Source organism: Lissotriton vulgaris, chromosome 1_1 (assembly GCF_964263255.1).
Source record: "Lissotriton vulgaris chromosome 1_1, aLisVul1.2, whole genome shotgun sequence".
NCBI lineage: Eukaryota > Metazoa > Chordata > Amphibia > Caudata > Salamandridae > Lissotriton > Lissotriton vulgaris.
In genome coordinates this window covers 857,879,126-857,892,188 of record NC_141685.1, presented here as the reverse complement: position 1 = coordinate 857,892,188, position 13,063 = coordinate 857,879,126, and positions in this window count along the sequence as shown.

Sequence of the window (13,063 nt, the reverse complement as noted above, 5' to 3'; positions counted from 1 at the left end):
CTCACTCATTCATCCATCTATTCAGCCTTTCTCTCACTATCCATCCATTGACCCTTTCACTAATCCATCCAGCCAAACGCCCATCCCTTCACTTACTCATTCACCCACCTTTTCATATTAACTATGAGCTGAGCTTTTGTCTGCAGAGTTGCAGACAGAAGAGGCCCATCAAGAACTCCACCCTTGTTGTAGTTCCTAAAGCAAGGAGTGGTGTGGGTTCACTATGCCCCCCACACATAGACAATCTGAAAAAATGGAAGTCATGAGTCTTTCATGATGCACAATTCCAGGACGTGAAGTAACTGACATTGTGTTGTTTCTAGGGCATTGAGTGGGATGAAAAAACTGGGGGTCTCTCCAAAGAGGGTGTTCTATGTAATTAAGGGTGTGGCTTAAAAAACCTAAGCTAAAAATCTGAGCTTAGCATAGTGTGTTGCCCAACTGGTATTCTGGTACTTCTATCATTGCATTGAGATATATAACACAGCAAGTAATGTTACACCTACAACAATCCAGAACTATTGACTTTGTCAATGGGTGTTAGTTGCCTAAAAAATAAAGCAGCAACCATGGCTTTGTTGAATATAATATTGAAAATGCATCAGTTCTAAAATTATGAAACTGTGAAAGAACTATAACGCCTTTCTCTTAACTTCTTTCACAACCTTCTTTTGATGGACTGGATTCTCACGTAGCAGCATTGACTTTCCATCTGACAGAATGCCCTGCCCTAGACTTTCCATCTGACAGAATGCCCTGCCCTAGACCAAGGCTGGAGGAGGCCATCCACATGCTTTAACAGCCCAGACTGGCCCATTGTAATTTCGTATGTGGCAATCAGCCGCATACAGAATGACAATTGGCCGGTTGGGGCTGCTCTTGTGCTCAGAGGATGAGTGCGAAGTGGCTCCATCAGGGAGCTGAGGCTTCTTGCAGGGGAACAGTGCTGTTCATTGCAATGGCTAAAATTACAGACAAAAGGCACCGTAAAAGGGATCATCATGGACAACGGATGTGAGATTCAAATTACGGACGGCCCGTGAAATTTACGGACAGTTGGTCACCCTAGTTGTGCAATCGTTGGTAGAGGTGAAATCTGAAAGTTGGGGACTCAGAGTCCCAAAGCCCACAGCACAGGAGGAAGAGGACGCTCTCCCACGCCGCACGTTGTTAAAGAGCTGGTGACCTTCCACGGAGCAGGGCATTGGCAATTGCTGGAGGAGGTGAAACTAGGCACAAATGTAAAATAGGACCTGTGACCTGGACCTGTGAGTACTCTACCAGGAAGGACTGCTGTGCTGCTGAAGGATTGCTTCTTTGCTGGACTTCTGCCTTGCTATGCTACCCTGCTGCCTGCTGTTTCTCTGCCTGGGTGAGAAGGACTGGACCAGCATCCCTTGAGCCCAGTGGTCCCAATGGCTAGCCGACTGGCCCCCTGATCTGAAGTCACAGGGATCAAAAATACTTCCAACCACCCTGCTTCTGCACCTGGAGTCTGCAAGTCCGGTATGCCAAGGGGTGCCACTTCAGTTTTGGACCCTTGGAATTGGTACTAAGGTGCTTGTTCCAGCAAAACAAACTCATCCACTGTCGAACCAACGCATTTGCTGCGTTGATTAGACTGGTGCATTGCATATGCTGCATGGATCAGCATTGACGCATTGCTGCTGCTGCATGAATCTGACCCGATGCTTCGACTTCAGAACCACCACTGGGCGATGTACTTTCTGGCGCAAGGACTTGCGTCTTTGTCGATGGCAGCCACAATGATGAACCTTCGCCTCGCAGCTCACTGCTCTTTGGAGCAAGGCATCGCAGTTGCTATGTGGATCAGGACCAGCTTACTGTCGCTGCTGCATGGATCAGCACTGACCCATTGTCTTGACCGAACTATGCATTCTCAAAGTTGATGCACCCAGTAGTAAGGTACTCTTGTTCAAGGGCCTCACTGGGGCCCTGTATCCAGCCTATGCTCCACCATGGTCAGCTGAACCTTTGACTTTGTGCCGGTCCTGCTTGACCAGCTATCCCAAATAGCGCTTTCTGCTTCTAGGTGCTGTTTTTACCTAAAAACGTTAACATTCAATATCTCGGCTTCTACTTATTGGGCTTTTGTTGGTTTGGTCTTGTTTTATTTATTAAATCAAAGTCCATTTTTCTAACCTTTTGTGGAATCTTTTTGTGTGATGATTTCACAATTTTACTGTTCGAAGTGTTGGACAAATACTTCACACATTGCTGCCCGTGAAGCTTTAAAAAGTTCCTTTTTTGGAACTTTATTTTTGCTTTATGTAATGATTTTAAAATTTAAATAAACCTTGATGGCTTGGACTGCGGATCTTGTCTTGTGAAGTTTTTCTTTATTTGCCTGTTGCCCACGTCCTTTGGGACTCAAGTAGAAAACACCAACAGATTGTGGAGGATGGCTTCAGGCGATCTACTACAAATATGGCCCAAAATTGTATTGGAATTTGTACTTTCAAAATGTGTCATAGTTATGGACATCTGGAATCTCATGGATTATCCTGGCGCATCTGTCCTGTTAGAGCTGTCGGGAGTTACATTTACTTGAGTATAAATAGGGCCTTGTGAAGTGAGTTGTCTTGTATGCGTTGTGCAAATTGTTATGCAGATTGTGAAGGTATATTTATTTTGCGAATCGTGATTACGAGTAAGTATATTGCTCTACGGCATAGTTCAAATCTCAGTAGTGTTATGTTATGGTGTTTTATGTCACATGTTGTGCATGTGTCGAACATTTGCATTGCATTGTAATTGTAAGGAAATGCCTCTTTTTGCATAATCACTCACAAAGTTTTGGACTGATGCTGCTGGTTTTTTAACTGTGGGACTGCACTGAGGCTGCTAACGAGACATGTAAAAAAACTAGAATTTTTACTGTGACAGTCTGGTAAGCCCCATTGGTTAGTACAGGGTTACACGCTAACAACATTGTGGTGCTAACCTCTAAATGGGACTAATAAAGTTGGTACTTCAAGGTATCAAATTAACCTTGCATGAACCCGACGTGATATCCAAGTCAAATTTAATGTAATTTTTGAGTATATGCAACTTTTAGAAAGTCGCTACTCTGATGCCCACATTTTACAGTGGTCATTTGCAGATGCTGGCCACAAGACAACCATATGCCCTTCTGTGGAGAGGTGTGAACGACTCCCAGGAGTGAGAACAATTGAGGCCTGCCTCTGAAAGAGGTGCTATCTTTTTCTGTCAAGAAGCCACACAGAGTGCAACCCTAAAAGGCAAGCTTTAAAGGGGAAGCCACCTTTGAAGAGTGAATGGTAACCAAGTATGAGGGTTGCTTTTTTGTTCAGGGAGACGGGCTGTCATCTGGGACAGAGCAGGGAAGCCAGTTGTCAAACCGGATTTATTATGGGGGTGTGACTTTCAGGTAACTACACTGCTACGATGAGCTACCAAGCACCACACACCGAGAGAAGGGTTCTATCCAGAACTCTATTTAATAAATTCGAGTTGACTTCCTTTTGTGCTGCATGCATTTCTTATTCCATTGTTTGGTACTTCTAAATGCTTTTGCCCGTTCCTTTTTTTTTTGTCAAAGTTCTTTTTATTGGGCATTTTAACCAAATACATGATGAAAGCATTCGTAATGTTAAGAAATGCATACCACACCACTTGCTTAAAAAAAATGGCCTTCTAATGAAGTTACAGTTTCTAACAATGGGGGCAGCAGCACGTCTCTTTTTTATATATGCCCGCTCATCCTGTTTTCAAGAGAAATTTATTAAACATTCCCTAACAATAAAAAATACAACCACCGCTCCCTGCCCCCCACCAACTGAAAAACAAACAGAGGACGATTGTTAGCTTCTGCACGTGTTGATCTCTAGGTCAAATGTATATGGCTGTCGGCTTTTGTGTTTACCGTGGATTAGCTGGGCCATCAGGTGGCCCCTCCTATCCCAACTAAAACTGAAACGGGTGCATATCACATAGTGTAGGTGGGCAGACTGCCAAGTAAAGACCCTTTGTCAGGTAGGCGACCAGCAGGCCCCATGTAAATTCAAAGTTTTTATAGTCGTCCCTAAACACATCTGCCATCCTTTCCATGGCTAGGATTCTCCAGAGGCGGGAATGCCACTGTGAAATCGCCACTGCTGCAATCACTATCTTGGCTGCTCCTAAGCATGCCCCCATAATCGCTCTATCTGTTTTGGCCTGGTGCTCTAGCTCTGACTCACTCAAGCCCAGATGGGCCCCCTCCATGGTTGTTGGAATAGGATACCCCAGCATCTCCTTCATGTGTGATAGGATTCCCTCCCAGAAGGGACAAATCGTAGGGCAATCCCACCATATATGACAAAAGTCCCCTAATCAGCCACACCCCCTCCAGCATAGGTCCGATATCCCTTGGAAAATCTTTTTGAGTTTTGACGGATATAGGTACCAATTGAAAAGGATCTTAAAATGTGCATCCTTTAGATCTAATGAATGGTTATCTTTGGCCATGCCCCTCAATAGCTGCTTCCACTGCACCTCTGAGATCTCTCTCCCTAGCGTCTGTTCCCTGGAATGCATATAACAAGATCTCAGTGCATGTGTAGTGGTGAGAAGAAAGTTGTAGGGAAAGGAAATCACTCCCCTCATGGAGCCCACCCTCTGAACGAATTTCTCTATTGGTGTCTTTTCTCGCGTGGCAGCCTCCTGAACCTGTGGTTGCAGTGCCCAATGTATAAGTTGAAGGTAGTGGAAGTGTTCACTTAGTGGCACATTGAAATCCCTTTGGCTGCTCTCAAATGTTAGGATATTATAGTTATAAAATAGATCAGACAGCATCAGGTATACCCCTACCTTCCATTCGTCAAATGGGCCCCGTGGAGCGCCCGGGAGGAATTCTGGGTTAAAATGTATCGGTGTTTATGGCGAATGGAAAGAGGACCACTCCCGACCCCTAGAAACATCGTCCCAGACCTTGAGTGTAGTGCGCGTGAGGGGTGCTAAGATATGTGTTTGTCAGTCTTTATTGGGTTTCCAAATCCCATCCAGATTGTCCTACCCGCTATTGCCCGGACCATGTGTTACCAATGTTTTCTGAGCTCTCTCCATCCTCTGACCTCTTCCATCAGGACCTCGTTCCCTAGGAGCTGCAACTTTCTATAAAAGCACAGGGCACTGGCTACGCCAAGGACCTTCCTCCTTACAATAGGCACACTGATTTGGCCCTAAAGGTTTGTTGAAGGCTTACACAATTAGATAGAATAAATGCGGCCGACCACAGGATCAGCACCTCAGTTCCTTAGGTAAACCAATTTGTAAAATGTAGGGGCAAACACATTTGGAGTATGCCACACTTTTACTCCACTGGAAACCAGATAAATATATTCAAAAGAAAAGGACGTTGCACCAGGATGAAGTCAAAGGATTCCGTATATATTCCAAAATAGATTCTTTATTTAATTTTCGAATAAAAACATGTACATCAGCCAACGCGTTTCGTTCCATATGGAACTTCATCAGGGCTGAAACAATACATACATAAAAGACAAAATAAGTATAACTGCCACATAACACAATACATTTTTCAGACAATATCAACAACATATATATAAAAATCAAAAGAACAGCAAATACAAACCAACATATTAACGCAAAGTAAAAGAAATAGATATATAACATTATAAAAACATTAAACATTCATGCACATAAAAATAGACTCAGGTCAGTACAATATACTTGCATAAGGATATGTTTTATCGCCCTATTTCCAGTGCAACATGGTAGTAATGACCATTACATAAAAAGAGGATAGAAACAGATAACAAAGAGAGAAAAAAGAATGAAGAGACAAAAGCATAGGAAGTGACAGGGGGAAGGGTAAAATGGTAATGTGCCAACTTATAATTAGAGTCATGGTGTATAACAAAAAAAGAAGAAGAGCTTCTGAGGCTAAAGCTACACATAGGGCTAAGTGTCCACAAAGTCCAACACGTAATCTCACAATTTAGTCTTGAAATCAGTCCAATAATCAAATGGTTCCACGTTGGGAAAATATTCCATAAACGCCAAGTAAGAAAACTGAGGAGAGAGAAATCAGGGTTCTAATTTAGGGGGCATGCCCATCAATAGTCTGGATTCCAATCCACCACAATATATGCAACTTACTAGGGATAATCAACACCTTTGTATATCCCAGTTTTCCATATAGAAAGGTTTATCAGTACAGGACCCAAAGGTATCCTATTCACAAAGAAAACAACGGTTGTCAAGTATGATCACAGAGTCCTCCCACAAAAGCAATCCATTGTAGAACTTACACTGCCTTTATCTTCAGCCGGTCAGTTAAAAATTATATAACCTAACCGGTGCACACAGAATAAAGGCAAGGTCAGGGAAATCCTCTTACCTTTAGAATAGCTTGGACATTTAAGATACCTATAATAAATGTACAGGAAAAATGGAATCCAGGGGCCAAAATCACAGCCAATGTTCCTAAGAAAAAAAAAATGATAAATGTAAGTATAAAAAACAACCAGAACTATCCAGTGAAGTAAATTCAATAATTAATACTATCCCAATGATGCTGACCCTAAAGAAACAGGACCAAAATCAGGCGAACAAGTAAATAAACAAACCTGATTTTGTGGTATTTAAACAAATAGGGTCGCTATTATGTCCCCCTTATATATGGACGATGCTGAGGGTGTTAAAGGTTGTGATGCTTACAAGTAATAAGCCACTACCTGCACATAAAGTTTCTAGTAAAATTCTCAAAACATAATACATAATGGCCTAATGTTAGTGTTGCGGTCCCAAACCCATCAGCGTTTTTCGTGTCCAGCAAATAAGTACACTCAGTATCACCTGGGCTAAGACACAATTTAGTGTAGATAGTGCCCCTGGTGTTTTGCATATCCAGCTGGTTTTCCTGCAACACACATGCGTACGAGTGATAAGCCACTACCTGCACATAAAGTTGCTAGTCAAAGTTTCAACATATAATACATAAATGCCTTATATAAGCATTGCGGTACTGAACCCAGCGTTTTCGTGTCCAGCAAATAGGTACACTCAGTACCATCTGGGCTTAATTTACAATTTAGCTTAAATCGTGCAGTATATCTAGTATGTAGGGATTCCCCAGCAGAGAATAGGATCAATGAAACGCTGCCAATACACAGGGTTGTGAGATAATCCCTAACCCTCGGCGTCTACTCATAATAATAATAATGGACCCATTATGCTAACAGCAATCTACATATTGTAGAGATATCCCACCACATAGCAGGATGTGCAGTCTTACCTTATGTTAGTTAGGTTGAGCGTACTCCAAACCGGTCCCTCATTCGGACTCCTAACTAGCCGCACCATTTTGCCGCCGGATATAAATAAGGGACGGCCGGCTTCTTATCCGACCCACGTGGTATAGCCAGGAATCACGTGATTAAAACCCACAACGGCGGGCGCCATGTTTGAGTGTACCCATATAAATAGCAAGCCTAAGAGAGGGGTCCCTTTGAGACTTCCATACGTCTGGGCAGGGTCAAAGTAGGCATAAATTGTAGTCTAATGTTATTTAAATGAATCCCCTTAATTGAAATTCAACCTGAAGGAAAAACACGATAAAATACAAAATGTCCGAATCTAACTGCCTTCATCCAAACTGGTATATCCGATACACGTCATGAGCCATACAAGTAAGCAAAAGGCTGCCATATGGACCATAACAGGAGTGTAAGATTAACCCTTGCGAAATCAACGACAAACAACAATACTGTCACAATGTAATTGGTCCAGGGGGAGGCACATCTGCCCCGAGCATGCTCCCTCTCGAAGAAATAGTATGATGTCAATCATAGAGACAATCAGTGTCTTGTAATCAAACAATTCTGCATCCTCCCTGTCCAGAAAGGACTGCTACTGCTCGAACAACCAGGTCTTGAGTTGCTTCCTGAAGGCGAGGTGGTCCTGGGTCATGCGGAGGTGGGTGGGGAGGGAGTTCCATGTCTTGGCGGCGAGGTAGGAGAAGGACCGTCCCCCTGTGGTAGCTCTGCGGATGCGGGGGACGGCGGCGAGGGTGTGGCTGGTCGAACGAAGCTGGCGTTTGGGGGCGTAGAAGTTGAGGCGGCTGTTGAGGTATCCTGGGCCTTGGCTGTGTAGGGCTTTGTGTGCGTGGGTGAGGAGACGGAAGGTGATTCTCTTGTTGACCGGGAGCCAATGCAGATCTCTCAGGTGTCCGGAGATGTGGCTGCGACGGGGGATGTCCAGGATGAGTCGTGCTGAGGCGTTCTGGATCTGCTGGAGTCTCTTCTGGAGTTTGGCGGTGGTTCCGGCGTAGAGGGTGTTGCCGTAGTCCAGACGGCTGGTGACGAGGGCCTGGGTGACCGTCTTCCTGGTCTCGGTGGGGATCCACAGGAAGATCTTACGTGGCATGCGCAGGATGTTGAAGCACGACGAGGAGACGGCGTTGACTTGTCTGGTCATGGAGAGGGAGGAGTCCAGGATGAAGCCCAGGTTGCGTGCGTGGTCTGTTGGTTTGGGTGCGCTGCCTAGGGCGGGGGGCCACCAGGAGTCGTCCCAAGCGGCGGGTGAGGATCCCAGGATGAGGACTTCCGTCTTATCTGAGTTCAGTTTCAGGCGGCTGTTCTTCATCCATTCAGCTACCTCTTTCATCCCTTCGTGAAGGTTGGCTCTGGCGGTGGCGGGGTCGTTGGTAAGGGAGACGATCAGCTGGGTGTCGTTGGCGTACGAGATGATGTTGAGGTTGTGCTGGCGTGCGATGTCTGCGAGGGGGCTCATGTAGACGTTGAAGAGGGTTGGACTGAGCGAGGAGCCTTGAGGGACGCCGCAGAGGACTTCGGTGGCTTCAGATCTGAACGGGGGGAGGCGAACTCTGTGTCCTTCCGGCGAGGAAAGAGATGATCCACTCCAGTGCCTTCTCCTGGACTCCGACGTTGCTGAGGCGTTGTACTAGGGTACGATGGCAGACAGTGTCGAAGGCCGCGGAGAGGTCGAGGAGGATGAGGGCTGCTGTTTCTCCGTTGTCGAGCAGCGCTCGGATGTCATCAGTGACTGCGATCAGGGCGGTCTCAGTGCTGTGGTTGGCCCGGAAGCCAGACTGCGAGGGGTCGAGGGATCCGTTCGTCTCGAGGAAGGCGGCCAGCTGCTTGTTGACGGTCTTCTCAATGACTTTTGCAGGAAACGGGAGCAGCGAGATGGGGCGGTAGTTCTTGAGGTCGGTGGGGTCAGTCGATGGCTTCTTGAGTAGAGCTCTGAGTTTGGCGTGCTTCCAGCTCTCCAGGAAGGTAGCGGTGTCGAAGGAGGTGTTGATGATGTCCCGCAGGTGGGGTGCGATGATAGCGTTGGCCTTGTTGAAGACGTGGTGAGGGCAGGGGTCGGTCGGAGATCCGGAGTGGATGGAGTTCATCGTGCGGACGGTGTCTTCGGTGCTGATCGGAGTCCAGGCGCGGAGGGTGGTGGTGGGGGGCGGTGGTTCGGTCATGGTGTTCGTCGGTTGAGTGCTGAAGCTGTTGTGTATGTCCGCGATCTTGTTGTGGAAGTAGGAGGCGAGGGAGTTGCAGAGGTCTTGCGAAGGGGTGATGTCGTTGTTTCCGGCGTTGGGGTTGGAGAGCTCTTTGACGATGTTGAAGAGTTCTTTGCTGTTGTGTGCGTTGTTGTCCAGTCGTTCCTTGAATGCAGTTTTCTTGGTGGCGCGGATGAGTTGGTGGTGTTTTCGGGTGGCGAGCTTGGGGGCAGTCATGTTGTCCGGTGTTGGGTCTCTGTGCCAGGTTCTCTCGAGGGATCGGCAGTTCTTCTTGGATCTCTTGAGTTCGTCGGTGAACCATGGGGCTTTCTTGCTGCCGGGTCTGCTGGGCGGGGTCCTCAGGGGGGCGAGCTCGTCTGCGCAGTCGCTGATCCACTTCGTGAGGTTGGTGGCCGCCTGGCTGGGGTTCGTTGTGCTGGTGGGAGGGTTCATGCTCAGGGAGGACGCGAGCTGGTCGGCTGTGATCTTGATCCTGTTCCTACGTGCAGCCTGTTGCTGGTGGTGGTGGATCGTGGTCCTTGCGAAGCTGAAGTGGACGCAGCTGTGGTCCGTCCAGTGGAGTCTGGTGGCGTGGCTGAAGGCGATGTCCTTGCTGGATGAGAAGACGGGGTCGAGTGTGTCCGGCGTAGTGGGTGGGGGTGGTCACCAGTTGCTTGAGTCCCAGGTTGGCAAGGTTGCCCAGCAGGGTGGTGGTGTTGCGGTCGTTGTTGTTCTCCAGGTGGAAGTTGAGGTCCCCTAGGAGGATGTAGTCAGCGGAGCAGAGGGCGTGTGGGCTGATGAAGTCGGCGATATCTTCGCTGAATTGTGTGCGTTGTCCAGGGGGTCTGTAGATGAGGGTGCCTCTGAGGGTGGTCTTGGGGTTGATGTGGACTTGGAAGTGCAGGTGCTCGGCGGTTGCGAGGGTGTCATCGGTGTTGGTCGTGATGCGGATGGTGTTCCTGTGGACGATGGCGATGCCTCCTCTGGTGTGGTTGATGCGGTCCCTTCGGATGATCTTGTAGCCATCTGGGATGGCGATGGCGATGTCAGGCGCAGAGGAGGCGTTCATCCAGGTTTCCGCGAAGAAGGCGACGTCTGGGGCTGTGGTGTCGAGCAGGTTCCAGATCTCGATGGCGTGCCTGTGGACGGAGCGGGTGTTGAGTAGGATGCATCTCAGGTGGCTGCTGCTGTTGCTCGTCGAGGTCTTGGGCACTGCTGGAGTGGTGCAGGTCCGGATGCAGGTGAACTTGCAGGAGTTGCAGCAGAAGGGTCCGTGGGTGCGTCTCGGGGTGGCTCGGTCGCAGCCCGGGACTCGGCCGGCGTTGAGTGCGTTGAGGGTGGCGGCGTCGTACCTCCGGCGAGTGGGCTGGGGTCTGCGAGGGCCAGGGGTCCTGGCAATGGGCGCGGTCCAGGCACGGACGGGCGCAGACGGGCTTACCTTTGGCGCACCTTCGGCGCTCAAACGGCGCTCCCGCTGCGTGCGTCCGCTGCGCAGTCGCTGAGGGGGCATCATAAATCAGTAGCCGGGAGGGCGGTGGGAGCGGGGCGTTCAATGGGCTGGAGGTGGGCAGGGCTGCAGGGAGGCAGCGGCGGGAATCGGCAATCACGGGCGGCTCAGCGGCGGCTGGGTCGCTCAGGCAGGCAGGCAGGCAGACAGGAAGGAAGGAGCTTGGCAGCAGGAGATGTGACCAGGCCTCGTAGAAGGCACAGTGGTCACTCTGACTGTCCGCCCTTGTGTGTCTTTGGTAAGATATAAATACAGGGAAAGGTAGTACAGTCAACCCACAGGTATCTGTATTCGTCCTCCGTTAAGAGGCCTACTTCTTTCCACTCTGTCAATTTGGCATTAATCATGGTGGTAGTGGTCGGAATAGTGCTGCCCTGTATTTTCTGATAAAACCTGATGTTGTTGATTTATCTAGAGATTTCATGCATATAATCAGAATGTTTCATATTGACCACATTCCCCCCCCCTTATCAGCTTCTCTGATAACAATATTGGGGTCCTTATTGAGTCTTTTTAGGGCCATCCTTTCAGAGGCTGTGATATTATGCTGGACCTTGGTGACATATTTTTTAGGAACTTCTAGGTCATATAGGTCTTCAGTTACTTTTTCATAAAACACGTCGGTGTTATGATGATAAGAGTGCATGGGTGTAAACTTAGATTTTGGGTGCAATCCACTGTCAGCACCTTCGTTTGAAGGGATATTGAGATCCCTTTGGATAGAGGAAAAATCCTGATCCTCATCATTATCAAGGGTCAATAAACAATGTATGTCCCTAATATCATGAATAGTGTGTGTCCCATAAGACTCAACATTGGAAGCCACCCACGGGTCGCGTGGTCTGTTTGAAAAGTAATCTTTTAGCTTCCATACCCTAATGAACTTATACAGATCAACGTGTACATTTAACAAATCACCAACCTGTGTGGGACAAAAACGGAGGTCTTTGCTCAAAATGCTGACTTCATCATCCAAAACGTTATTCGATAGGTTCACAATTTTGAGATCAGTGTTCAAATTCGGACGTACATTAGGATCAGATACAGTACATGCATTTTCTACATTTATTTTCTCGGTTTTGTGCCCTGGTTCGTTTTGCTCATAGGGCCCACTCTTGGATCTCCCCTTTTACCTCCTCCCTCCCCTACTTGTGCCAACTTATAATTAGAGTAATATATTGTGGTGGATTGAAATCCAGACTATTGATGGCCATGCCCCCTAAATTAGAACCCTGATTTCCCTCTCCTCAGTTTTATTACCTGGCGTTTATGGAATTTTTTCCCAACGTGGAACCATTTGATTATTTGACTGATTTCAAGACTAATTGGTGAGATTACGTGTTGGACTTTGTGGACTCTTAGCCCTATGTGTAGTTTAGCCTCAGAAGCTCTTCTTTTTTTGTTAAACACCTTGACTATTTATAAGTTGGCACATTACCATTTTACCCTTCCCCCTGGGCACTTCTTATGCTTTTGTCTCTTCATTCTTTTTTGTCTCTATGTTATCTGTTTCTATCCTCTATTTATGTAATGCTCATTACTACCATGTCGCACTGGAAATAGGGCGATAAAACATATCCTTATCTATACTACTATTATAAAGAGAGAACTTGCACCTTTAGGCAAGGTAAACTCGGGCACCACAGCGCCAATCTACACACCCGATACACCGTTGAAATCGGCAGGGTGTGTAGATGGTCATAGGCTTTAAATTTATTTTAAATAAACGTTATATAAAAAGTTACATTTTTACAAAAAGTAGTTCCCCCAAAGTAGCGCCGGCCGAGACTGTGCGTCGTCACGTCAGGAGCAGGGGAGGAGCAGCGTCCCAGGAGCGGTGGACATGGCGCGCAGGGGAGGAGCGGTGAAGTGAGGCCAGTGGCGGAGCGGAGAGGCGGATATGGCGCGGGGTGGAGCGGCGGCGGACAGGTGGTGAGTGGCAGAGCGGAGAAATATGGACCGGCGGTGTGAGCAGCAGAGGCAAGGTAAGAATCCGGGGCAGCCAGGGTCCAGGCGGGCGGGGCACGGGCTGCTGGGGAATGTCAGGGCAGGCG